The sequence below is a fragment of the Carassius gibelio genome, chromosome A4, assembly GCF_023724105.1.
Source record: "Carassius gibelio isolate Cgi1373 ecotype wild population from Czech Republic chromosome A4, carGib1.2-hapl.c, whole genome shotgun sequence".
Taxonomy (NCBI): Eukaryota; Metazoa; Chordata; class Actinopteri; order Cypriniformes; family Cyprinidae; genus Carassius; species Carassius gibelio.
The window spans coordinates 15,222,258-15,250,210 of record NC_068374.1 but is presented as its reverse complement, the minus strand read 5'-3'; the positions used below and the strand labels follow the sequence as shown (position 1 = coordinate 15,250,210).

Genomic DNA, 27,953 nt, shown 5'->3' with positions numbered 1-27,953 from the left:
GAATTGTGACCTTAGAAATTAAAATGTAATCGAATCGAGGATTTGGAGAATCGTGACACCCCTATTGTTGACAAATAAAAACGAGACTAAATAGTGGTTTACAAAAATAAAAACTATGCTAAAATGCCTCTTCATTTTCGTTGACCAAAACTAGACGAAATGTTATAACGTCACGACTCAAGAAGAATGAGCGTGTCGTGCGTGATCCAATAAATTTGAGCTTTGCCAGCTTTGAATTATTGTTTGCGATCTGGTCACCCGATTATCAGCGAATTTAACAATATTATTCCATTAGTTATTCCATTAAAATGTCTCATTGATATTTGACACATTCATAATTAGCATACTTTTGCTGGTTCTTTGTGATAGTTATGTGCGTTATTGGCAGTCACCCTCCGGTTACATGAACGCGTCACCACCACATCAGCACCGAAAACATGGAGATTTTATTTTAGAGAATAATCACACAACCTATTTGATATTTTATAATTAAATAAACTATTGAATATTTTAAAAATCATGACTCATCCCAGCATGGAATCTCGTTTCTTTTCCCAAATCTTCACTCACGTCTCACCATTTTCTAAGGGGATTAATAAATGTTTCTTCTTTGATTCGCTTTTATGTACTTGCATGTCAAATTCTTCTTAACACAGTCTGTGCTTGTAATTAGACATGGCAAGGCCCTGAAGGTATTTGTATGTGCAAGTTACTTTGAATTAAAGCCTAAGCCAAATGACCACTTAAATAAATATTATTTTTTGCACACAAAAAAAAAAAAAAAACGTACCTCTGTAGAAATTCCAGGGTTGATGCAAGTGTAGGTGGATAATTGATGTTAAAGCAATAGTAGCTGGCAAACATCATGCAGAAGGAAGTGATGAAGGAAGAGATGTTCTCGTTCACAATGACTTGATCTACACTCAGCATCATCCTTCTGGAGGAATAACATGACTGTCCTAAAAAAATAAAATAAAACACAGAATCCAACAACAATGTTAACATTTAACATGTCTGTCACTAACTCAAGTGTCAAGTGTAAAAACAGGTGTGTGTGTGTGTGTGTGTGTGTGTGTGTGTGTGTGTGTGTACATGTGAGTGACAAATCCACACAAAAACAAAAAATGAGAGATTGAGGTGCATGTCAGCGTGTGAATGAGAGAGCATGTGTTTGGAAGGCAGGTGTGTGAGATAGACAGGGAGAGAGAAAAAAGTGTGTGAGTGGGGGCGTTTGATGTGAATGGCTGAGACAGACAGCTGCCGCATGAACATTATGAATTCTGGGATAGAAATAAAGAAATCTGGGACAGATTTACATTATTTCTATCCCAGAAATCATCATGTTCATACACCCATCTGTGTCTCTGCCGTTCATCTTAAACGCAGGTGAGTGAGTAAGGTTAACTTACCACACACAACAATTGTGGGAGTCAAGGAAACTCGGTCCATGTCCACTTCGCCAGCCAGACAAGTGTCCTCCACATAATGGAAAATCACATCTTCTTTCTCATCAAAATAAGCCAGCAGAAGCAGCACCATCACCATTGATTAGCAACCAAATTATATTTTAGGATAAAGTAACAGTATTGTATATTGGTGTAAACTGCCTGAAATTATGAAGCTGTTTCATTAAAGCTGCAGATTTACCTAATGCAAAACCATTAATCTATTTGAATATCACATGAAAACATCTTTGATTTTGAGTTGTACCGTTTAGAACTGTTAAGTTTGATACTTTTTCAGGAATATGAATGTTTACCTAATAAATCTGCTAGCAGGAGATGGGATACAATCCAATCTTGTGACAAGCAGTTATGCTGTGGACTACAACTCAATGTATGATCAATGTCAGCATGATTAAGGGTGTGCTTCTCTTTCTTTAATTATCCATCCTCATCAGCCTTAACCCCTCCTACTGAATGCCTTGGAGTAATTGTAGAGTAAGAGAAACATATGCTATGTCAAGTTTAATATTCATGCTCATGAGCTCCTAGAGATCAGCTAAATATTGTAGAATTTTATCAATCAAGGCTAAAGATGAATTGGAGATAATTTTTCATCACCCACTTCCATTTTGGCTCTTGCCTTTAAATAAAATTGACTGAGCTACACCTGTCTGATGTCGACGAAGTCAGCTAAATAACTTGATGAAATGAGAAAAATCAAGTTAAAGTTTTCAGAAAGTTATAAAGCAAAGTCACCTAGCAACATTGCATCTTTGTCTCCACTTTCTTTCTTAATATTAATTACTATATTAAAAATCACAGTATAGCCATTTTATATTTTATTATAAATATTAAATATTAAATATATTAAATTAATATTATTAAAAAAAGAGTAGATCCAAAAAAACAACGACAATAGAAAAAATATAAGAGAAACAAATGCATTACTTTTTATTTTATATCTAAATAAAAAGCATTCAAGCAAGAAAAACAAATTATAAAACTTCAGAAAGTTAATTACTAATAAATTGAATAATAAAACTACAAAAGCAGTTCAATCAAGAGCAGCGATCTTTTCTTTTATTGTTAGATTAAATTTAATTTCCCATTCACACTCATTTTGCCAGCATGGGTCACATACTGTATGTGTGTGTATGTGTGTGTTAGTGTGTGATATTGTGTTTAATAAAAATAACAACAACAATGTTAATAATAGCAATAGTTGTAGTGAAAATTTAAGTCACCAAAAACTTTGATATCCTCTTACAGTACATTAGTGTAAAAAAAGCCACTACAATTATTGTAACATCAACCATCCATTCATCCAGCCGCCAGAGGGCGCCATCTCCTCATTACTGACTGTGCTCTTCTTCTTCCTCCACTTCCTGTAGCTTCCTGTTTAAATCCAGCTCAGTTGTACAACAGATTGCGAAGTATTGCCAGCTAACCCCTGTCTCTACCAAGCGTTTTCTCATTGCCACATTGATTGCCTCGTGTATGTTCTTTGCCTGTTCTTGACCTTGTTTGTTGGATTACGATTTGGATTTGTTTGCTGTACGGACTGCTTGCTGTGATATTGACCTTGCTTGTTATTTGACCACGATTATCTGCCTTATCCTTGTGTGTGGTTTTCTCCACAATAAACATCTCCGCAAATGGATTCAAATACTCAACCGAGTCAGTCATCCTTACAGAATACTTCGCCTGACCAGAATCCAGCGGAGATTTCACAACTTCAGGCCGCCTTTGCTTATCAAAATGAGAGGATTACGGAGTTCCAAGCTCAACTTTCATCTCTGCGAGCCGCTAATGAACATCTCACCCGCTACATACAATCTCTCCCAGCGACTCGACCTGAGGCGGTAAGATTTTCTTTACCAGATAAATTTGATGGCACAGCGGAAAGGTGCAAGGGGTTTCTTCGTCAATGTTCCATTTATTTTGAGAACCAGCCTGAGGCCTTTCTACGTGATACCACTAAATGTTCATTTATGATGTCACTGTTTACTGGCAAAGCTCTCGAATGGGCATCTGCTGTGTGGGATCAAGATGATATGATACGGACCTCATTCGATTATTTTTCGAAGCAGATTACTGAGGTTTTTCAGTACCCAGCTGGAGGGAGAGATGTATCTATGCAGTTGTTGGATTTGTGTCAAGGAAATCGTACTGCTGCAGAATACGCAGTAGATTTTCGCACCATAGCAGAGCAAAGTGGCTGGAATGAGACCGCGCTTAAACCAATCTTTAAGCGAGGTCTTCACCCCAAATTACAATCAGAGATTGCTTGTAAGGACATGGATATGGACTTACAGCAACTTATAACCACCACGATCCGTATTGATAATCTGATACGTAACCATCCCACCTGTCCCCTAACAACTTCAATGTCTGCCACAACTGCTAGTGGCCTGGAACCTGTTGAACCCATGCAAATCGGCCTTACCAAAATCTCAATGGAGGAACGTGAACGACGGCGTGTACAGAGACTATGTTTTTACTGTGGGCAACCAGGTCATCAATGCCGTCACTGCCCCAACAAGCCCACACCATCTAAAGTGAGTATACATTCAGGTAATCTATTCACCAAGTGCTTGACTCTCGTTATGACCATCACTTATGCAAGTTACGTACAATGTGTTTCAGCATTAATTGACTCAGGATCGGCACTGAACCTAATTCACCATGAATTGGTGGCTAAACTCAACATCCCTGTGATCCCTTGCATACCACCGATTCACATCACCGCCATCAACACTCAACCCATTGGCAAAGGTATCACTCATCAAACCATCCCTATTACAGTCAAGATTGGTGTGTTCCACTCTGAAACCCTCTCATTTTATGTTACAACTACACCCCAGCATCCAATAATACTAGGAAATCCCTGGCTAACCATTCACGACCCACAGATTTCTTGGGGTTCCAGAGAACTTACCAAATGGTCACCGTATTGCCACAGTCATTGTCTACAAGGTCATATACCACTTCCATGTCTAACCACAAGTGTTGAAAGTCCAATAACTAACGAAGCAGTTAAGATTCCCCCAGAGTACATTGAATTCCAGGAAGTCTTCAGCAAAGCCAAAGCTGCTACGTTACCTCCACACCGCCATTGGGACTGTGCCATAGACCTATTACCTAACACAGCACCTCCTAAAAGCAAGGTATATCCATTAACTATACCAGAAACGCAGGCCATGGAACAATACATTGAAGAAGCTCTGGAGTCAGACTTTATCCGCCCATCCACATCACCAGCAGCATCTGGATTTTTTTTTGTGGAAAAAAAGGATGGTGGCCTACGCCCCTGTATCGATTATCGTGGTCTAAACTCCATCACTATCAAGAACAGGTACCCACTCCCATTAGTTCCCTCAGCCTTAGAACAATTACGTGAAGCCAAGATTTTTACTAAGCTTGATCTACGAAGTGCCTATAATTTAATCAGGATCAGAGAAGGTGATGAATGGAAGACAGCATTTATCACCACCAGGGGGCACTATGAATACTTGGTAATGCCGTACGGCCTATCCAATTCACCATCTGTGTTTCAATCATTTATCAATGAGATCTTTCGGGACATTCTAAATGACCACATTATCGCCTACATTGATGACATTCTAATATATTCGAAGACACGTGAGCAACATATCCAACATGTGAAAGATGTTCTGTCTCGATTACTGGCAAACCACTTATATGTTAAGACTGAAAAATGTGAATTTCATGTCTCACATACCACTTTTTTAGGCTACAAGATCAGTCATCATGGAGTGGAGATGGACGCAAGGAAGGTTGAGGCAGTTACAGAGTGGCCACGTCCCTCTACGGTAAAGGAAATACAGAGATTCTTAGGATTTGCTAACTTTTACAGGAGATTCATCAGAGACTACAGTACCATTGCAGCACCACTCACTGCTTTGCTTAAGGGGAAACCAAGGAAACTATCATGGACAACGCTTGCCCAGACCGCATTTGATACCCTGAAGACAAGCTTTACCACTGCTCCAATTCTGAAACACCCAAACCCTGACCTACCATTCATAGTGGAAGTAGATGCTTCTGACGTCGGCATCGGAGCAGTTCTATCCCAGAGACAAGGAAACCCTGGTAAAGTTTTTCCATGTGCTTTCTTTTCCAGAAAACTAACCACAGCAGAGAAAAACTATGATGTAGGAAACAAGGAACTACTTTCCATCAAGGAAGCACTGTCTGAGTGGAGACACTGGTTGGAGGAAGCACATCATCCATTTCAGGTGATTACAGATCACAAAAATTTGGAGTATATCAAGAGTGCTAAACGTCTGAACCCGAGGCAGGCTCGGTGGTCATTATTCTTCACAAGATTTCATTTCACAGTAACATATCGCCCAGGAAGCAAGAATGGCAAAGCCGACGCGTTGTCACGAATATATGAGTCAGAGGAAACTTCTTGCTGCCAAGGACCAATTCTACCCCCATCAGTCATTTTGGCACCTATTCGTTGGGATATAATGGAGGAAATTCAAAGAAAACAACTAACAGAACCCACACCATCAGGTTGCCCCCCTAACCGCCAATACGTTCCAGGATCTCTTCGGCAGCGCATCATGCAATGGGTCCATACATCTCTGAGCTCCGGACATCCTGGCATTCAGCGGACAGAGGAACTGGTACGCAATTCATTTTGGTGGCCTAATTTAACAAAGGATGTCTCTTTGTATGTCAAATCTTGCAGCATGTGTGCACAGTCAAAAACACCACGAAAACTTCCAGCTGGTCTCTTGGAACCCTTGCCTATCTCTCGGCGGCCCTGGTCTCATCTGGCAGTGGATTTCGTCACAGATCTACCCAGCTCTAACGGCTGCACCACCATACTGGTAATTGTTGATAGATTTTCTAAGTCCTGTCGTTTGGTTCCACTAAAAGCATTACCCACAGCTATGGAGACAGCACAAGCTTTATTTCAACATGTTTTTCGAATTTATGGCATACCAGAGGATATTGTTTCTGACAGAGGCCCACAATTCACGTCCCGAGTATGGCAAGCCTTCTGCAAACAATTAGACATTAATGTCAGTTTAACATCAGGTTATCACCCTCAAGCAAATGGACAGGTGGAGAGAGTAAACCAAGAAATTGGGCGATATCTTAGATCCTACTGTAGTCAAGAACAGGAACGTTGGAATGAATTCCTACCCTGGGCAGAATATGCAAGAAACTCCCTTACTCACTCATCTACAGGACTCACCCCCTTCAAGTGTGTTTTAGGATATCAACCCCCCATGTTCCCTTGGTCGGGTGAACCTTCAGAAGTTCCGGCAGTGGATGACTGGGTCAGAAGAAGCGAAAGAGTCTGGGACAGCGCTCATGTGAGGCTACAGAGGGCAATCAGAGCCCAGAAAACCCAAGCAGATCGTAGGAGAAGTCCCCACCCAAACTATCAGCCGGGTCAGAGGGTATGGTTATCGACTCGAGATCTACAGTTACGGCTACCCTGCAAAAAGCTCAGTCCACGGTATGTAGGCCCATTTCGGATAATAAAGCAAATTAATCCAGTAACATACAGGATAGAGCTCCCAGCTCATTATCGCATTTCTCCTTCATTTCATGTATCTCTGTTAAAACCCGCTCATCCTGCTTCCGGTCCTGCCTCCGAGGAGAGGGAGCCCCCCCCACCACTGGATGTTGATGGAGCTCCGGCTTACCTGGTCAAGGATATCATAGATTCCAGACGTTGGGGGGGGGCAGACTACAATACCTAGTGGACTGGGAGGGCTACGGCCCAGAAGAAAGATCTTGGGTGGCCGCCAAGGACATATTAGACCCATCATTGACCCGGGATTTCCATCATGCACATCCGGATCGTCCAGCACCTCGACCAAGGGGACGTCCACGAAGAACACCTGGAGGTGTTCCTAGGGGGGAGGAATCTGTAACATCAACCATCCATTCATCCAGCCACCAGAGGGCGCCATCTCCTCATTACTGACTGTGCTCTTCTTCTTCCTCCACTTCCTGTAGCTTCCTGTTTAAATCCAGCTCAGTTGTACAACAGATTGCGAAGTATTGCCAGCTAACCCCTGTCTCTACCAAGCGTTTTCTCATTGCCACATTGATTGCCTCGTGTATGTTCTTTGCCTGTTCTTGACCTTGTTTGTTGGATTACGATTTGGATTTGTTTGCTGTACGGACTGCTTGCTGTGATATTGACCTTGCTTGTTATTTGACCACGATTATCTGCCTTATCCTTGTGTGTGGTTTTCTCCACAATAAACATCTCCGCAAATGGATTCAAATACTCAACCGAGTCAGTCATCCTTACAATTATAATGTTGTGACAGAATTGTTGGTGAGTTTATAATGGAATCCTTTTTTTAATTACATTTATGTGTTCAAGATTTTGAGAAATTTATCACACTATATAAACTTCATTACAGGCAGTTATTACATACTGTATGTGTTATTACACTGAGTTCTACAAAACTGAAATGCTTTTAGTGAATGATTAACACAACATCAGCAATTAGTGTTCACATCTGTAACAAACCTTATTCTTAGTTCATAATTAAAAAAATAATATTTTTAACATATTTTGTTGGTGTTTTAGGGCATTCCAGCAAAACTAGGGAGCGCTCCAACTCTTCCGGTCACCAATCACACCATGGAAGTGATGGAAGGCACTCCACTTCTACTTCTAGACATGGTGAGATAATAAACTTGTTACATAACAATTTTTGTCAACTGATTTTCAGGACAACTGTCCGCAACCTCGGACCGCAAAAAAATTAAAATAAAATATTTTACCCGACCCTCATTTTTTAAAAGTAGTAAATGTGTCGCCCCTTTATATTAATATAATTACTTAAATAGGCTTTAGCCTACAGGATAATTAGCGTTATGACTGCACACATAAGGTTAAAGTAATGATTATGCATGTGTCTAAATTAGCAAGGAGACATTTAATTGTTTAGTAATAAAAAAAAAAAGTTATTCAGCCAATAAAGTGTAGGCCTATATATTTCAAAATCGTGTATAGTACTATATAAATTACAAAGGTTTAATTGTGTATATATATAAATTATGAAATAAGAATAAAGTTTGTTACAGATGTGAACACTGATTGTTATTGTTGTTAAAATCAATTACCACAAGCCTTTTAGTTTTGTAGAACTCAAGTGTAATAACACATGCAATATGTAATTACTGCCTAAAATGAAGTTTATGAAGTGTATATGTGATAATTTTCTCAAAATCTAATAAAATCTTGAGCATATAATGTAATTAAACAAACTATGACAAAAGTATTCCATTATAAACTCACCAACAATTCTGTCACAAAATTGAAATTGTAATTTTTTTTTTACATGTAAAAAACATTTTTATTCTCTTACAGTACCTTTGTGACTTATCATTTATAATACATTTGTTGCTATTGTTTTAGGGCATTCCAGCAAAACTAGGGAGCGCTCCAACTCTTCCGGTCACCGATCACACCATGGAAGTTATAGAAGGCACTTCACTTCTACTTCTAGACATGGTGAGATAATAAATTTGTTTGATTAAATTTGTTGATCAGTTTGATTGTTGATTCCTGTACGGTAATCCCCACTTCACAGTTGTGAAATCTTGGTGTCATTTTTGATCCACAATTATCATTTGAAGCACACATAAAACACATCTCTAAAACTGCATTTTTCCACCTGAGAAACATAGCTCGACTTAGACCTTTTCTCTCTTTTGCAGACACAGAAAGGCTTATACATGCCTTCATAACAACTAGGTTAGATTATTGTAATGCCTTGTTCTCTGGCCTTCCAGCTAAATCGTTGAGCAAGCTTCAGTATATACAAAATTCTGCCGCTCGTGTGCTCACTTGTACTTCTCCTCATGAACACATTACACCGGTTCTTTCATAATTACACTGGCTTCCTGTAAATGTGAGAATTGATTTTAAAATTCTTATTTTAACATACAAGGCACTTCATGGGACTGCACCTGAGTATCTTTGTGAACTCATCAGTCCTTATATTCCATCACGCTCTCTTCGCTCTACTAACTCTCTTTCACTTCACCAACCATAATGTGAGCTAAAGACCATGGGGGAAAGAGCCTTTTCATACAAAGCCCCTAAGCTATGGAATGTACTTCCTCTGCACGTCAGAAATGCACCAACGTTGGGTGATTTTAAAACGTTGATTAAGTCACATTTATTCAAGACTGTCTTTCTCTAATGAATTGTTGTATTGCTTTTGGGGTTTTGTTTTATTTTATTTATTACTTTATTACTGTAGAGCTTTGGGTTCAAGAAAAGCGCATTACAAATAAAATGTATTATTATTATTATTAATATTATTATTATTGTTGGTAACAATTATTGTCAATTGATTTTCAAAACAACTTCAAGAAGTGCTTGACTGTGGTGTGAGATTCCTGTATATCCCAAAGGGGAAACAGAAAGACACCACTTAAGACACGCTATAATGCATACACTTACAGTACTGTTGCAGAAACAGTGTTACATAGTATGTACATCCCCATGAAGATGCCACTGCATATAAAAGGATATGTGCCTACATGTGGCAAGCTGTCTTTATATTGAAATATGAGGTTTTAAAATGTGTAGCAAATAATAATTTATTAACAGAGCAATGTAATATGAATAACAATGTTGATGTAGTAAGGTGCCCATATTGTAAATACAGTTTACATTTATTATTGTTATTTTTGTTGTTTTTATTGTTATTTATTTATTACACTACACTGCCCAGCATAAAATTAAAATTAAAATGATCTATTAATGGATTCATTTTAACAGTTATTATTATATTTCTACCATGTTATATGTTTGGAAACAGTTTTTTTTTTAACTAACAGATGGAGTGTGTAGCTTTTCATTTCTTAACCGTGTCAGTATCATCAGCCGTATAATCAGTATGTTAGCAATTTTTTTGGCTGGGCAGTGTATAATTGTCATAAAAAAGAAGAATGCAATACAGGGATATCTGTACAACAGTCTTATTGCATGTTATGACAGATACATATGGATATCAGCTGGTGAGTTAGTGGTAAAAGGATCAGTGCAGAGGTATGGGAGATAATGGCCACATCTTTTGCAGGTTTGGATTCAGAGGTGTTTGTGTCCCGGATCGGGAGGTTGGATGCAGATTCGTAAGTGACTGAAGAAGGTTGAAGGGATCACTCAGGTAAGTACATACAGGTAGGTCGTCAGGTAAGTGTCCAGAAACGTGCAACAATATCAGGCAATTGATTACTCAGAGCAGGTCAAAAAGGATGTGGTCTTTGGCAGTGACAGGTGCAGGCGATTAAAACTTAGGAGGCTGGGAACAAGTGGGCGGAGTGTGGGGGTCTGGTGCTGAGGATGTTGCTGATTCCACAGGCAGCTCCTGATGATCAAGGTGGATGACGACAGGGATAGCCTCTGCCTCCTGGTGCTAGTATTAATTTCCTCCAGCCAATGTAGCCATTCCTCTAAAGCCAGTTCATAGTCACTGATGTAGTCACGTTCATCAGTGACAGCTTCTTTGAGTAAAAGGCACAAAGATGGCGTTTGTGAGGCTCACCCTGCTGCTGAGATAGTATGGTTACCTACCCCAGAGGTGGATGCATCGACCTCGACGATGAAGAGGAGTCAGAATACACTAGGGTAGGAGCGGTACAGAATCTATCTTGAGTTGGTTGAAGGTGCTGGTATCGTTGGAGTTCCATGTCAGAGGCCCCATGTTTCAACAAGGATATTAGAGGTGAGCAGATCTTACTGAAGTTGTCCTGTAGAAGTTTGCAAACCCCAAGAAGCATTGCAGTTCCTTGATGGATGTGGGCTGTGGCCAATTCTAAACTCGGATCGTATAATTAATTTAACTCTTAGTTTTGCATTAATTTTGATTCATTTTTAACACCAGATTCAGTGACATAAGAGCTGATCTGCGCATTACTGCACATGTCTTCGATGCATTACGGCTCTGACACAGCCACTGGAGCAGATCACGTGTTGTGTTTAAGCCAGCCATGCTGCGACTTGTATCAGAAGTGTCCCAGAAGCAGCTCTCCGTGCTGATTTGCTAATAGTCTTTTTGTGAGTTGGCACCGCGTGGAGGACGGAACAAAATCTCATCAGAGCCGTAAGGGGTAACAGTAACATAATATGCTGATCGTGGGCTGCTTTTAAATTAACATTTATTTATAAAACAAAAAATATTTTTTTGCCAGCTTACTCAGCTTTTTTCACATGTTATACATAAATATTAATACGTAATATTTACAAACACAAAACATTTTTTTAAATATTTTTACTGATGCTAAAATGTACCCTTTAGACATTTTTCAACATTTAAAATGTACAAATCGCTATGTATATTTAGATAAAAAAAATTACAAATATTTACATATCTTTTGTATAATTAAGATGTTCGTATCAATGCATTTTTAGCATTTAATCAATAATTTCGATTTTAGACCTCTTAACCTAACGTTACCCCCCCCCAAACCTAAACCTACCCATTTTACAGCGAATATGCATTTTATCATTTTATTTATAAGCAATTTAGATTTTTACTATTTTAGTAACAATATAGCATTGAAATATTTTTATAGTCGCTAATCCCATTCCTCTAAACCTCAACATAACTATTTCTGTACAGTATAAGCAAAACATGACTGACAGATAAATGCAATTACTATCATTTATTTGTTGCAAAAATGTCAAAAGCAGTACCAAAAGTAATCCAAATGACCATACATTGCAGCCGCAGTCACCTCTAGTGGAATTCAATATGTTTGTGTAAGGTGCAGACTAGAATTGGTTGTTAATCCCTGAAAATATTAAGATATTATATACATTTTGAACATATTTTGTTGGTGTTTCAGGGCATTCCAGCAAAACAAGGGAGCGGTCCAACCCTTCCAGTCACCAGTCAAGCCATGGAAGTGATAGGAGGCACTCCACTTCACATTTTCAATCAACCTTGGATTCATCTCCTGAGTGTTATTCTTCAAGATCTGGTAAGATGTTCAACTTTCATATCAGATTGAAATAGGCCAGGGATAGTCAACGTCTAGGGTGGTTGTTATTCACGTCATTAAATTTTTCTCTCCAGAAAAAAAAAAAGTCTGTATGCATGGGTCAAAGTTTGTATGCATGTGCAAAAATTTTCCTGTCAAGTTTGTTTTTATATAAATCACACCTTTTTGTGTAGCAAGTGCACTATGCCTCCTTCAGGGCAGATTTTGTGCATATGCAACAGTTATAAATGAGGCCCCTGATGTGTTTTCAAAGTGTTCATTTAATTGTTTTGAGCAGTGTAGATACATCCCCATATGTGTAGTACATCATGGTTCCATAGAAAGAATGATCCTCCCTATAATTAGTCTACAAAATTATACGATTTGAGTTTCAAGCACTTTCTCTATTCCCAATGTTACAATTCAAGCCAGAGCAACAGCGGGACATCCCAAATTAAGAAAATGTATCAAATAAAAACGGAGTTATCAAGTATTCTAAATATGGTTTTATGCATAAGGTATAAATAGACAGAAGGCACTTCTACACATTTTAAATCACCCTTGGACTCATCTACTTGAAATCATTTTTCTAGATGTGGTGAGATGTGTAACTGACTTTTTGGGGGTACATAATTTCAAGAGGAATATGGCCAGGTATAACATTTTAATACAGTCAAAGAAGTGCATCTGGATAGTTTTAAGTTCCTGTCTTGAAAATGCAATATGAAAGGTGCAGCTAATTTATCTCTGTCTCTTTTTGTATGAACTGAGTTTTAAATGTTTATTTCAGAAACACCAAGGGCTCCAACTGGTGACAGCATGGATGTATTTCCAATGCCTGTGTCCAGTAAGTATTTACTTTTTCTTGTATGTTTGAAATATTTTTCAGTTCTGGTCTTGAGGACCACTTACTATTAAGAAAGAAGTAGTCATTTTTTAAATATATATCTGTAATAAAATCTTGATGGGAAGTCGTGGCCTAATGGTTAGAGAGTCGGACTCCCAATTGAAGGGTTGTGGGTTCTAGTCTCGGGCCGGACGGAACTGTGGGTGGGGGGAGTGCATGTACAGTTCTCTCTCCACCTTCAATACCACGACTTAGGTGCCCTTGAGCAAGGCATCGAACCCCCAACTGCTCCCCGGGCGCCGCAGCATAAATGGCTGCCCACTGCTCCGGGTGTGTGCTCACAGTGTGTGTGTGTGTGTTCACTGCTCTGTGTGTGTGCATTTCGGATGGGTTAAATGCAGAGCACAAATTCTGAGTATGGGTCACCATACTTGGCTGAATGTCACTTCACTTTCACTTTTTCACTTGATGCCTTTTCAAATGTAATTATTTGGTTTTTGAATATTCAAAAAGGAAGGTACCAATGACCTACTGTGAAGAAGTTGTACAATATTGCAAATAAATATATTACATTGATAAACATTAAATCCATTATTACAGAAGTAATTTTTACAGTTTGAAATACAATTTTTGATATTAATTTGTATTTCCAGAAGTGATTTCCCAAAGTTTGATACCAGGAATTCAAATATTTTCAAGTCAAATTGCACTACTGATATCAAGATTAATCATTTAGTAAAAATATATTTGTTTGTAATTAATTTACTTGTCAAATGTGTTTTTTTTTTTTTTTTTACATTTTAGAATTTCAGAAATGTGTCCTTAAAAAGCTGGTGGAGATCATGCAGGAAGTCAAGAGAATTGGAAGTGCAGAACCTAGTAATTCAACATACCACATTAGACGAATGGAGAAGATAGAAAATAATAATTGGAGGAGAAGCTTCAAAATAATGAAGAGAGACATGTTCTGGTAAAAATATAATTATTTACCAGTATGCTTATTTGTTTCTTTAAATATTAGCTTAATTACAATAAACAGTTATTTACTGTATGTCATTTGTTTAATTAGTCCTTTCAATTTTTTATTCTTCTCATTATTATTATTGTGGATTGAAATTACTGAATTTGCTGCAGGATAAAAAAAAAGTTGTTTTACAGTGAAAACCCACCAATACTCATGATGTATGCAATCATTGTTAGGGAAAGTACATGTAGCGCTTATTCTTTGGCTATTAACCTAATGAAATCTATGGACCAGCGTTTCAGAAGAAACAGATTCGCTGCTGAGAAAGATGCCACAACAACAGTGAATACTCGTTTGAACACACACTGTATTTGCAGGTGAATGACAACAGGTGAATTACATTGGTTGATAACAAATAAAATAAAATGAAATAAAATGTACATATGTATTTCCTTTCCAACCAGAATGTAAGATTTCAACACTTTAGATCTCAGTTTTTTTTTCCTTTGGGTTTCAACAGGGTAAATCCTAAATAAACAACATACAACCCAATTGCACAACAAATGGTTCTTCTCTTTTTTTCTTTTACAATGAAATCCAATCAGAATTAAAGTCCTTGTGAAAGAGTGCTTTGAAAAGTTTTAGGAAAAATAAAATAAAAAAATAAAATAAATAATTGTCCTTTATCTCTGGGTAATGAAAAAGGTCTTCATCCGGAAAAAAAAATAAAAAAAATTAAAAGATGAGGAAAGTTAGTCCTTTTCCTACCATTTGCAGTTGAATCAGTGCGAATACTTCTTCAACAGAAAGATCCAAAAACAACTCGAGGGAGGCTCGCCAGTCCAAACCCTCCTCAAAACCGCTGGAAGGCCAGGACAGATCCAGTATACACAGCAAATTTGGAAAAGACATAACAGAAGAAAAAAACCTGACCAAGGAAATCGTTTAACTCAGAATATTCCAGAATGATGCAGGCACAGCACGCCACATTACAATCGCTCCCTTTACCATCAATCCATCGACCAAACTCATCTATAAGGCTAATTTCTATATTTCTGTTTCCCGGAGCATCGAGACACAGCACTCATCAGGCATCCGTGCACACGAGAGAGAGTTGCCTCTTAACTTCACGCATATACCTCGTGCGAAAACCCGGAAATCAATTCTTACGCAGCGCCAGATACTGCGCTCGTATTGGCTCATCTCAAGTTCAAAACTAATCACCATTGGTCATAGTATTTCTCAAATGAAAATATATGTTTGTATGAAAGTAATATTTTTCTTTTTTTATTGAAATTACTAATTTTGAATACTTTTTAATAACTCTCACGTTATTATAGTGTTATATTAATAACAATATTTTTTCTGTTACTCCACTGGTAACCTGGGTTACATACAACTATCTGTAAATATAATAATATTGAATTTGTGTTCCTAGTCCCTCATGCTCGATGACAGTACACTGTAAAAACTAAAGGTTCCTGGAGGCACCTTTTGGGGTTCTTCACTTCGCCACACCGGTGGAACCGTCTGAAGAGCCTCTAGGCACCGCTCTAAATGGTGGTGGTTCTCTGAGGAACTTTCAATGGTTCCTGGAGGAACCCTTTTATTATGATGGCCAGGAACCACCTGGGGTGCTTCAAGGCACCATTTCAGTTCTTTAATCAACCCCCCAAACCCCCCCCCCCCCCCTCAGTTTATTTGTCCTGCTATTGACCTTTAGAATGATTAAAAATAAAACAAATGCGTATAAAACAGTTTATTGATAAACAACAACAATATCCATAATCACAATACTGCACATCACAGTCCCATTCATTAATACTGCTATAAACAACAACAAAAAAAGCATTTACACCTTGGTTAAAATTAGAAACAAATAAATGTGACTCAATAATCTTAGAACTTTAAAAAAACATTTTATGTACCTAAAACAATGATTTAAATTTTAGAAACAATGCAATTAATAGTAACATATTCTTTCCTGTTCTAAATAGTGGTGACTGATTGGGAGAATTCACACAGGACATTTCAAGAAATTGATAAGCCTCAAGATAGTTGTATTTAACTTAATAAACTAGTTTCTCAGCAGCGTAAGTGGTTATAGTTGGGTTAACTTCGAGAGCAGTGAATGGGAGAGTATCATAAATGTATTTTTGCATTCTCATTTACTCAAATAGCAAAATGAAAAACTCTACAATAGCATTTTCACAACTTTCAACCAAAGGAACAAATCTGACAGCGACTGATAACAGCAGTCAGAAGAGAGAACAATGTCAAATTTAGCATTCCTCTCAAAGACTCTGGATTAGAAACACCCTTGCATTAGCATTAACTATTTTTTTTCTGTAATTTTATATGAATGTGATATAATACAAAGTATAGTGTTATAAATGCACATAATAATAAAAAAAAATCAAAATATACAAACATTGTGAGGATTTACGATGAAAACACAGCTGAAACACATCATCAGTCTTGTGAAAATGGTCCATGATCTCCTCCTGAATGACCAACAGATACAGCAGAAAAACAGTGTGCTTTAGGGTACTTTTAATTGCTTTTCTATATAATGTTGAACAGAACACAGTTACTCATAGTAAGGTGAACTCATGTCGGCAGGTTCATCAGCAAGAAGCTCCTCACCATCAGTAAAGTCTGCAGTGCTGCTCTCATCTAATGGGTTTCCTGTTATTACCACAGCTGTTCTAAGATTATGTGTAGGCTGTTCATTGAAAAAAATAGTGATATACATCAAATTAAATAATAAAATATTTACATTTATTCATTTAGCACAGGTATTTTTTTATTATCTTAAAAATGAGGAACACTACAGGAATTATTTATGTCATATTATTGCATTGAATAATGGTTGTAGACTAATTAAGTACACAATGTGTCTATAATGTGTGTGTGTACACTACATATGTCTACACACATGGACAAACTCATACTTACCTCATCATATACAGTCCAGGACAGCAGGATCATCATGTAACAGGAAGGGCAATGGTATAATTTCTCTAAAATAAAAAAAATAAAAAAGAACTGTTAATAACCTATAAATAGGGTTAAGTGAGGTTAACTAAAGTTCGGGAGCAGGGCCACGCCTCAAACAATCACCTGACTTCCAAACCTCCATATATACCAGGCCACCTCACACCACTCTGCTAGTCTCGTTCTCGAGAACCCACCCTTCCCTCCCTTTCTCATCCATTCAACCAACCTTATCCCACATTATATTTCTATCAGGTTGTATCAGGGGGTCCTCATTGTCTGGCCTAAATATACGCTAGAGAAGGTACCCCCACCCTGAGTCTCCCTGAGCCATCAATTCAAGATTCCCTGATCAACCTGACCATCATCCCATTCCCTCGACCCCTTCATCCTCTTTCTACTCTTCCCCAGTTGCATAGTTGGTTTGTTGCGTGGTCCTAGCTAGTGAAATAATTGAATGTTTTAGAAGGGTTTCTGGTGTGTGTCTGCAACCGTTCACTTGTTTACACACCTGCAAAAGACGGGGTACGTCCAGAGAGGTCTGTTTATTGTCAGTCAGCATCAGACTTCAGCAGCTGTCTGTCCACTGCCTCACAGGTGTCCACTACAGAGCCACATTTCTTCATTAACTGCTGAATAAAAAATAACATATGGGTAGTTTTTTTATTGTTTAATTCAGTTCAGTGTAACAGTGTATCATATATAATTTTGGATTAGGCCAAGCTGAAACACTATTTCAGTTATTTCAATGTCAAATAAATAATTAAATACTTACATGGTGCTGCTCTGTGAAGCTTTTGAGACTTTCAGAGAAGTCATACTGGATTTTCTGAGGAGAGAAAATTATCAAAACCAGTTTAAGTACGTTATGTGCAAATGTAACGTACGTTAACATGGATGTGTAACGTTAACTATTTAACAAACGTAAACGAAAGAGTTACAATCAATAAACACGTAAACAGTGAATAAACACGTAAACATCATGCGTACACCAAACTAATAATTATTGTTTGTTACCTTGTGTTTTTGGTCCCCATTTCGTCCCACAAAGTGCATTAGACTCGTAAGCATCGCGGCTATTAAATTAATGGTTAAAACAAACATACAAAAAAAAAACAAAAAAAAACATACAGTCTAATGTGTCAGTGTAGGAATTAGTATACAAATAATAAACCTGTGTATTTATTTCGGAGTCTTTACTCACCTTGCGCAGCAGCTGTTTCTTACTCTCTTTGATGAATGGAGCCGTTACTTCTTTGTATTTGAAATCGCTCTTCCACGCACGCGCGCGCGAGCAAACAGTAGGAGCGCGAGGACGCGTCCAAACCTCATGCATTTTCTTCTTGACAACAGCTGAACAATTATTTCTGAATAATTTAAACTTATTTTATTAGGCAAATTAAAAAAAAAAAAAAAAAACTCTAAATATTACTATTGTACCGATTGTTATAATTAGAATATTTTTTTCAATCATATTTTTAATGTTTGCTTTAAAGTTTCAAGGTAAACTATCCACCTTCAAATGATTTAACATTTAGCCTATTTCAATGAAACTATTTTATTTATTTGTTTATTTATGTTTTGACAGAACAAGTGTGAAGATTTTTACACTTTTTTTTTTTTTCACATGGAAAGTGCCACAAAAGTCATTGTTCCATCACATTCCTAAAAAGTAATTATTAATAATAATAATAATCAGTCAAATTTCATTTTTGTCACATGAATCTCTTGGTTCTTCCAGATGCTGGCTTTTACAAGTGAGATCTTCCAGGAACCACTTTAATGTTAACAGAGCTTACAGTAACCCTTTTTTAAAATGTGAGTTCCTCCAGGAACCTTCAGAGCACGTTGAGGTCTCAGTGTAATGAAAGGGTGACTCCAGAACCTCAGAACTGGGAACAAAGTGCTTCAAGGATCCCATGAGTTCCTGCACGAACTGCAAAGACTCTAATGGTTCCTCCAGGAACCATATAATGAGAAAAAGAGCTTTGAGGCACTTAAAATACATTTTAAGGTTCCTGGAGTACTCAAAAGGATACCTGAGGCACCTTTAGTTTTTACAGTGGTATAAAAATTCTCTCTCTCTCTCTCTCTCTCTCTCTCTCTCTCTCTCTATATATATATATAGAGAGAGAGAGAGAGTATAAAATTTTGCTTTGCTGAAAATACAGAACTGTTTACTTTAGCACTGTTAACACACATTTGGACGTTTCTTTGAACAATAAAAGTTCGACGGATTAGGTTTGTTTACCATGATAAACTGAATATATTTGTTACCAATATATAGTGATATTTACTTTTTTTTCTACTTAGATTACCCATTTAAGTAAAGTAGGAGGAAAAAATGTCAGAGACTGCTCAACAAAGATTTTGGACAGGTATCCCTTGTTGAAAATCAATAGTACACTAATAAAAGCTTTGTTACTGATAATAAAATAAATTCCTGTTGCCTTGACTCATCACTTCTCTCATGTTCTGTTTGCCTGCTTTATTTTATTTTTCTGTTGTTGGTGGGGCTAGAGGAGGTCTCTAGAGGAATCCATTATACAAAATAAGTAGATGGGAGTCAATGTATCCCTCCATTTATCACTGCATCTCTTCTTAACACCTTTTCTCCCTATCTCCCTCTCACCCCCCACACCCTCTTCTTACAGACTGATGACCAACAATCTAATGTCACAGCTCAACATGATGGGCCATGGCTCAAAAAAAAAATATTTCAGTCAACAGCGCTGTACACCTCTGTGATAGGTATATTCTGATATTACTTTGATTGTGTTTAATGGAATTCACAGTGGTGTGCAAACCATTCAGAATAGACAATGACTAGGAGATTACATTGAACACTAAACAACGAAACAAAGGCCAGTTCACGTTTTCAGTCCTGTATTTGATTCCTTAATATGGTCATGTTCACACGTATGGTTATTTACGGGCGTGACAACTGCATTCTATAGAGGGTTTTCACGGCGCGTCATCAGACCGGAAGTCGGCCATGTTGGAGGCACTCCGCATCACAACAAAGCACGGGCACGGAAGTATATCCCTAACGTCGTCAAGGAAAATGGTTAATTATTGCCGTGTTTCAGGTTGTACTAATAAGACAGATCGAGAAAAACATTTGGAATATTATCGACTTCCAAAAGTTATTAAAAACCAGGGAGAGGAATGCCAGAAATTATTAGAGGAAAGGAGGCGCTTGTGGTTGGCAAAGCTCAACCAAGATCTACGAGGGAAAAATCTGGACAACATCCGAATTTGTTCGGCACATTTCTTGTCAGGTATTGTGAAATGTAACATAACAAATTTTCTATTGTAATGATAATAATATTTGTAATAGTAAATAGTAAAAAAAAATATTGCTTTTATTCTTTTTACTGTGTTCATTTTACTGTAAAGCACTTTGGTAGGACACTTGCTATTTTAAATTTGCAATATAAATAAAGCTGACATTGACATAATATAATCCATATCAAGCTACTGCATGTGGCATTAATGACTTATGTTATTCTTATCGTTCTTAAAATGTGCTGTATTTCTCATTATTTCCCAGGTAAAAAGTCTGACCTTTACCAAAAGGATGACCCAGATTGGGTGCCATCTGTTGGAATGACAGGTCAGCAAGGAGGTTCACCTCAGTCAACCAAAGAAACCAGGAACTCACGCTACAAGCGTAGCATGAACCGAACCCAGCAGAGACTGAAGGCTGAACATGCTGCTGCTGCTGCTGCTGCTGCTTATACTGATGATGACCCCACCACAAGTTATGTCAGCGATAATTTTTGCTGCACAGGGACTCAAACTGAATTGACTGGTGATGCCATTGAGGCTATGACCACTGAACTACAAATTCTTAGAACTGAAAACATTCAGTTGAGCTCTGATGTCGCACATGTGTCCACCTCCTATGACCAAAGTGCCTTTGTTGATAAGGATGAAAAGGTTTTATTTTTCACTGGCCTACCTACATACCAGATACTGCTAGTACTCTTCACATTCCTTAGTCCCCACCTCCCTGTGAGGAAGTCACTTGATAAGTTTAAGCAGTTGATGCTGACATCAATGCGTCTTAGGCTTAATGTTTCCTCAACCTTCCTGTCATATGCATTCAATGTGTCAATAGCCACTGCTTCAAGGATAGTCACTGATGTCATGTTTATTCGCATGAAGCCACTTATCATATGGCCAGACAGAGATCAATTGCAAAAAACCATGCCAATGCAATTCAGGAAACATTCTGGGAAAAAATGTGCTGTTATTATTGACTGTTTTGAGGTTTTTATAGAACGTCCATCTAACCTCATAGCCAGAGCAGAAACATGGTCTTCCTACAAGCACCATAACACAGTTAAATTCTTGATTGGTATTACACCCCAGGGCACAGTCTCCTACATTTCAAATGCATGGGGAGGGAGAGTAAGTGACAAATACATAACTGAAAACTGTGGCTTTTTGGACAACATACTTCCTGGTGATCTAGTTCTTGCTGACCGTGGCTTTAATATTCAGGCCACTTTAGGTTGTAGAATGGCTCATGTAGAAATTCCAGCCTTCACTCGTGGAAAGTCACAGTTAGCTCCTGTTGACTTAGAAACTACAAGGAAAATTGCCCACGTCAGGATTCATGTTGAGCGTGTGATTGGTTGTGTGCGCCAGAAATACACCATTTTGGGTGGAATATTGCCAATGGATTTCTTGATGTGCAAAGATAGTGATGGGTATTGTACCATAGGTAAGATTGGACTTGTCTGTTGTGCTCTGGTGAACTTTTGTCCATCAGTAGTTGATTTTGACTAAAGTATATTTTATATGCACTTTGCCAATAAAAATATAAATTAATCCATTTCTGGACTTGTCTATATAGCCTAAAATGATCTATAAATGATTGTTAATTTGCAGTTATTTGTTATTGTTTTGTTGTGGACAACAACACACAGCATATCACTATCATCAGAAAACAGATTTATTTATCAGAACACTTATAAACTACTATAAATTATACATTATAATATAGTGCAATACACTAACTGTAAACAATTTTGTATGTAACTTGAGTACAACTTTTTTTTTTGTCAGCATAGCTTTACAAAAATCTCAACAACTTGAAATCAAATGCCAGAAATATTTAAAGAGCATGTCACATTTTCAAAAAAAAAAAAAAAAAAGGTGCACAATTCTAAATTAATTAAATGTACTTTAACCTACATTAAAACAAAGTGCATGAAGTTCAAAACTTCACAGCAGCCAACTAAAAAAAGGTTTGTTTTATTACTTTGGAGGTTTCTCTCCTTTTTTTGGCAGAGACTGGGGTAGCTTTTGACACTGTGGGCAATACCATTTTCCCTTTGGTGCAATCTTAACATTAATGCATGAGTAATGAAACCACTTAATATGACATTTTGCATTATCACATAGAATCATCTTTCCAAACTCAACCTGGCCACAGAAACACCAGGTGTTTTCTTGGTCACTGGCACTTGCAGCACAATCAGAGCCATGTGATTCAGATGAGGTAAATTTTCCAGGTTGTGATGACACAGTGGCCATGGTAGAAGAAAGCCTTGTGTAAAACTTGCCAACTAACTCTGCCATAATGGCTGTGTCGAAAATGTTCTTGCTTTTCTGGCATATCATACCCCAGAACTCTTCATCAAATAAAATTTGCTCAACATGCAAATCCTTTTCGGTCCAAACCACAAAATAGGCAGATTCCAGTCTGCACACCCCAAGTTGAGTTTGCACCTGGTAGAAATACTGGTGGTTTCGGTTAAGTGTCAGTTTCCCTTCACTGTCCTTCTCCAAGTAAGATACACTCTCTAACTTGTCACTTTTCACGCAAATGGACATTTCACTTCAATTACACTAACACCACAACAATCACAAGAAACAAAGCCATCAGGAGAAGCACCCAAGAATGGCACACTTGGATTTATGAAGAAACCTGTGTCGTGTACTTTAACATTTTCATGAGATTCCTTATGTACATCTATAAACATGTCACGTGCTAATTTCTCATGATTACATCCCCAGGTAGTGGTTTTTGATGTGAATTTGTATGACTCAGGATAGCACACACTTTTGATAAAGCTTTGTGATGGTTGTTTTGGATCAGTGCAACATGCAGTTTTCATTTTAGATGCTGTAATTCGACCAGCACGAAATCGAAACCACAGTTTAGAGGAGGCTTGATCCCTTGTAGCGGCCTCAACTGCCTTTGCTTGCTCCTCTGATACTGAAATGTCAACATCTTTGCACATGGACAACAGATCACTATAGTCCTCATGAACTGCTTCATCCTTTCTCAATTCAGTCAACACAGGAGGGAAGTTTTCTCCAATCACTTTGGGGACAAAACTGTCAGAGTAAGGTTCAATCAGGGACAAAATAGCAGACTTTGATCCAGTTGCACTAAGAGCACTGAATAATGATGACAGTTCATCACTGGTTGGTGGTTGTGTTTTCCTAACTGTATCAGTAGACATATCCAGGCCCGTCACAACAAGGCAGGCAAACCAAGCAATTGCTTGGGGCCCCGAGCTGACCTGGGGCCCCAAGACAACGACTGGTTAAGAATAAAATGCAACGACACTGTGTGAGCGCCCCTTTGATCGTCAATGCAGTAACATGTAATGACACTGTTATCAGGATCCCCCTCATGGGGGCCCCTCTCAGTTGTCGCTGACAGCAGCAGGCCAACCAAGTCAAGTGATCTCTGCTTTTTTTTTTTTTTATCGAACGGAAGGAATATGGTTACTGTAATATGTTTTTTTTTTTTTTTAGGGGATAAGGAAAACGCAGATCAGAAATCGCAGACTGCAAGGAGTCAGCAGTGTTTTGATTTGAGGGCTCAGGCAAACATAAAGAGAACGTCGTGGCGTGTTTCGATTGCAAGAATCGCGGAATCCAGTCATAAAAATGGAATTTACAGTTTAACGCAGAATGACACGTAATTTGCCAAATTTTGAATGAATGAATTAAAAATAGGTCATTGCGCTTACATCAAACCACGATACGGACTAATATCTGTAAATATTAAGCAGGAACAGTCTGTTTAAATATGAATCCTGCATGTTCTGCGTGTCTCTGTTAATGAAAGGAGCAGCTTCTTCCTTGAAGACGCACTGAAGCGCGCGTGACGCTCGCGGTGATTTCAGTCTCGCGCCTGATGTCTCACTAAATAAGAATGTGAACACATGAACAACATCTACAGAACTGCTCTTAACAAAAACTTTAGTTTGCTTAATTTTCAATAATTAAAAGATAAATTAATGTTTGGTGTTCAATGTGCATCTCAGAAAATGCTTTATTTAAAAACCCACCTGAATGGCACTTAAATGCACTTAATTCATCTGTCAACTTTATTGTCATTGTTGAAAGTACAAGTACAGACAGAGAAACAATTATTAATAATTAAATGTTTTATTTTTTTATGTATGCATTGCATTCTATGCATTTAAAAAAAAAAATCTCAAAAAGGAAACTTAGTTGTTCATTTAACGCACCCCTGAGCTGGTAATAGTGACCTCTTTCAATATGCTAACAGTGAAATGGTAAAACATACTTCACAGGTAATTTCAGATTTTTGTTTCAATTATTTCCCAGCTACACCATCAACTTCATCCTCAACATCAACAGATGCATCACTTCTCAGTGCTGATTTTTCCTCTATAAAGCACAAGGTACCAAAAGCTCTATAATTATAGCTGATATCCTGCACAGCCCAGACTTTAAACTAAGTTTGTGCTGTCATATTATTAGAAGAAAAAAAAAAAACAGTGCAAATCACTATTGAATTCCCACCAAACTATTTATTCAAGCAGTATTTGCACTGTAAACTTTTTTTAATTTATATAAAGTGCGGGTGAACTTAAACTGTATGGCTATGCAGTGGTTCCTGTAGGGGATTGTCGGGGGGCCTCTATGTCCATTTTGCTTGGGGCCCCCAAATTCCTTCAAACGGCCCTGGACATATCACTAGCACTTTGTTCATCAAGTGACTGTCCATGAGCAGCATAATTCATCTTGCCAGCTTTTACTTGAGATCTCTTTGTCACAGTGAAGTCAATCTTCTGGCATTCCCTGTATTCCACCTTTGACAGTGCAGTAGGAAACAGCCAATATGCCTTTTCTTGCGTCACTGTCTTTGAGTCCCTCAACTTCACTGTTTCTTCAATGAGAAACAATAATGCAGCAACATGTGTGCATGTCTCTCCGAGGCCAGCCATACATGTGCAGTGGGCTCCAAGTACACGACCAGACTTTTCAGCGATTATCCAGGGTTTGAGGGGTGTTTCTCGGATTGATTGAGAATGGAGTACCTGAATAAAAGACAAGAAAACCAAATATAAGACTCTAAGAATAACAAAATAGTTTCTCACCACTTATTAAAAAAAAATAAACAAATAACATGTAGGCTTATCTGCATCACTGATTCACAGTTTGAGGCCCCCAGGTGTCTTTAACTGAAGGGTAGGCACATATAAGCTTGATAGCTTCAGCCTACTCTTTTTCAATCTAATTAATAGTGTGTGGTTTTTTGGGGTGTCAGATTGTACATGTGCATTTATATGATAGAATAAAATACTATGAAACTAACTCAGATAGTGTACAGTGTAGATAGCAAACTGGGAGTCTTTGAAATGAAAAAAAAAACATGATTGAGAGTCACTTGGCTACAGCTTGAGTATCGCAATGATATCATACAGTTAAGTATAGGTTGATTAAAGACGTTATTGCATTACTTACTTTGGCCTTCACAATACAATGGTCGTTGATAACTTGGTACTGCGTCTCCCTCACCCATCCACACACCATCTGGTTATAAGCCTCCAAACCCTTGTAAGATTTAAGGTCTTCCGCTGTGTATGGGCTCGGCGAGAAAACCAGGTAGTTGACTATATCGGGATATGCAACTGAAGGAAGAATCACCGGGTCGTCACGGATCCAAGAAGAGGGAGCTAACTCGTAGGGATCTGCACCGCCAATAAATCGTAATTTCTCGACATATCGCGCCTTTTCTTGTGGTCCAAGTCCTTCCCTATATGCCTTTGCATCTTGGGCACGTTTTGTTGAACTTTTCGGTTTATTAGACATGGCTACATTCACTTAAAGTATCCAAAGCGCACTGTACTCCATTGTACTCCGTTAAGTTTTTTACACCGAGTACCTCCACAATGGCCGCGCATCCGGGTTACCGCCCAGAACGTGACGTCAGTGAAAACCCTCTATAAAACATTCATAACTGCATCCTCAGAAATCATGCACTGTGTGAACTCCAGCACAGACGCGCGTCTACATTGTGTTGCGTGTTTTCGTATGTGGTTACGGTTACTTACAGTGCTGGAGAAATGAGCTGCGTCATATGAAAGTTTTAGATCCAGTCTACACCGGAGTTGCTCCCTCCCATCAGTTTAGTGTTCTGTATGCGACTCAAGTTCGCTCTCCACCCAAATTTAAAAGCTGCTGGCGGTTAATTAAGATATGAAGGCCTCCTATGCTCATTTTAACCGGTAAGGTAAGAATTTAGACCAATTAATACAATGTTTTTATGTATTTATTTTCATCTATTTTAAAAGGTGCATGTATATATATATATATATATATATATATATATATATATTTTTTTTTTTTTTTTTTTTTTTTTTTTTGTGGTTAGAAAAATACAACATTAGTCGCCTATTTCATTGAGAAAAGTCATAATGCCGACGCGAATTACAAACATAATACATTTAGTCATTTATATATATATATATATATTTTTAAAGAGTAGAATTAGAATAGTGAGTGCTAAAGTTAGAGGGTCAAATAAATATATGATTAATAATAATAATAATAATAATAAACAATGTAAACATAGGCTATTTAAGTTCCCCTCGCTACACAACAAATCATTTAGAAAATATAAATAAAAGATATAAGAAGCTATATAAATTCACAAGCCAAAACAAATGATCATTTTAGGCTAGAACAAAACTGAAACTAAAGTTGGGTCTCTCATTCGACACAAAATCAAATGTTTCTGTAAATATTTATGTACTTCATTCGCTTCCAATATCCACGTAAAACAAAAATGTTCTACATCAGGGCAGTAAGGTGATAACGCTTAACGGTACAGATTTTACTACATAAACTAACTGTGTATGTTTGTGTTTAAAGTTACTGTTTTTTATTGTGATAATGAACAGACAAACCTTAACTGCACGCACATACGGAGTCAGCGCAATCACTTAAAGATAGATGTTTTTGTTTGTGATTACAGAAGCAGTCAAAAAGTGGGACAGCAAGGCCACCTATCACGTCATTTACAGTGCCGTGGGAAACCTTAAACATACCAGATAGCAAACTGACATAGCAGGCCCGTCGTCAAGGGGGGGCATCGGGGGGCAGTGCCCCCCCAAATGACTTTTTGTGCCCCCCTAAGAGAAGGGTATTCCTGCACAACCGGAGGCTACAGTTACAGGACCGCAATTCTGTGACCGCAGCTTTAGGACCCTAGTATTTTTGTAACAGCGCCACCTACTGTACTGAATCAACACTAATTAAAGATGGACGACGTGGACAGCAACCAGACGGTGAGTATCGATATTTAATTAAGTTTTATTTTATAACGTTTAAACGGTGCAAAGTTTACATAGTGAGAACTGCTACCTATGAATTAATAATTAATTCCCACCAAATTAAGAATTTGTGAGCTAGT

General features: G+C 37.9%; 2 long non-coding RNA genes across 2 annotated transcripts; one reads left to right on the top strand and one right to left on the bottom strand.

Moving 5' to 3' along the window:
• The first annotated feature begins 6,367 nt into the window (after positions 1-6,367).
• Positions 6,368-27,578, top strand: LOC127971384 (uncharacterized). Its single transcript, XR_008156834.1, has 9 exons — positions 6,368-7,779; positions 8,038-8,133; positions 8,872-8,967; positions 10,547-12,449; positions 13,240-13,296; positions 14,101-14,266; positions 19,571-19,635; positions 19,912-20,008; positions 27,516-27,578. It is a non-coding gene; the product is annotated as an uncharacterized LOC127971384 (long non-coding RNA).
• LOC127971389 (uncharacterized) lies at positions 17,110-18,089 on the bottom strand. Its single transcript, XR_008156842.1, has 3 exons — positions 18,033-18,089; positions 17,769-17,886; positions 17,110-17,283 (listed from the first exon to the last, which is right to left on the bottom strand). It is a non-coding gene; the product is annotated as an uncharacterized LOC127971389 (long non-coding RNA).
• Positions 27,579-27,953: the final 375 nt, after the last annotated feature.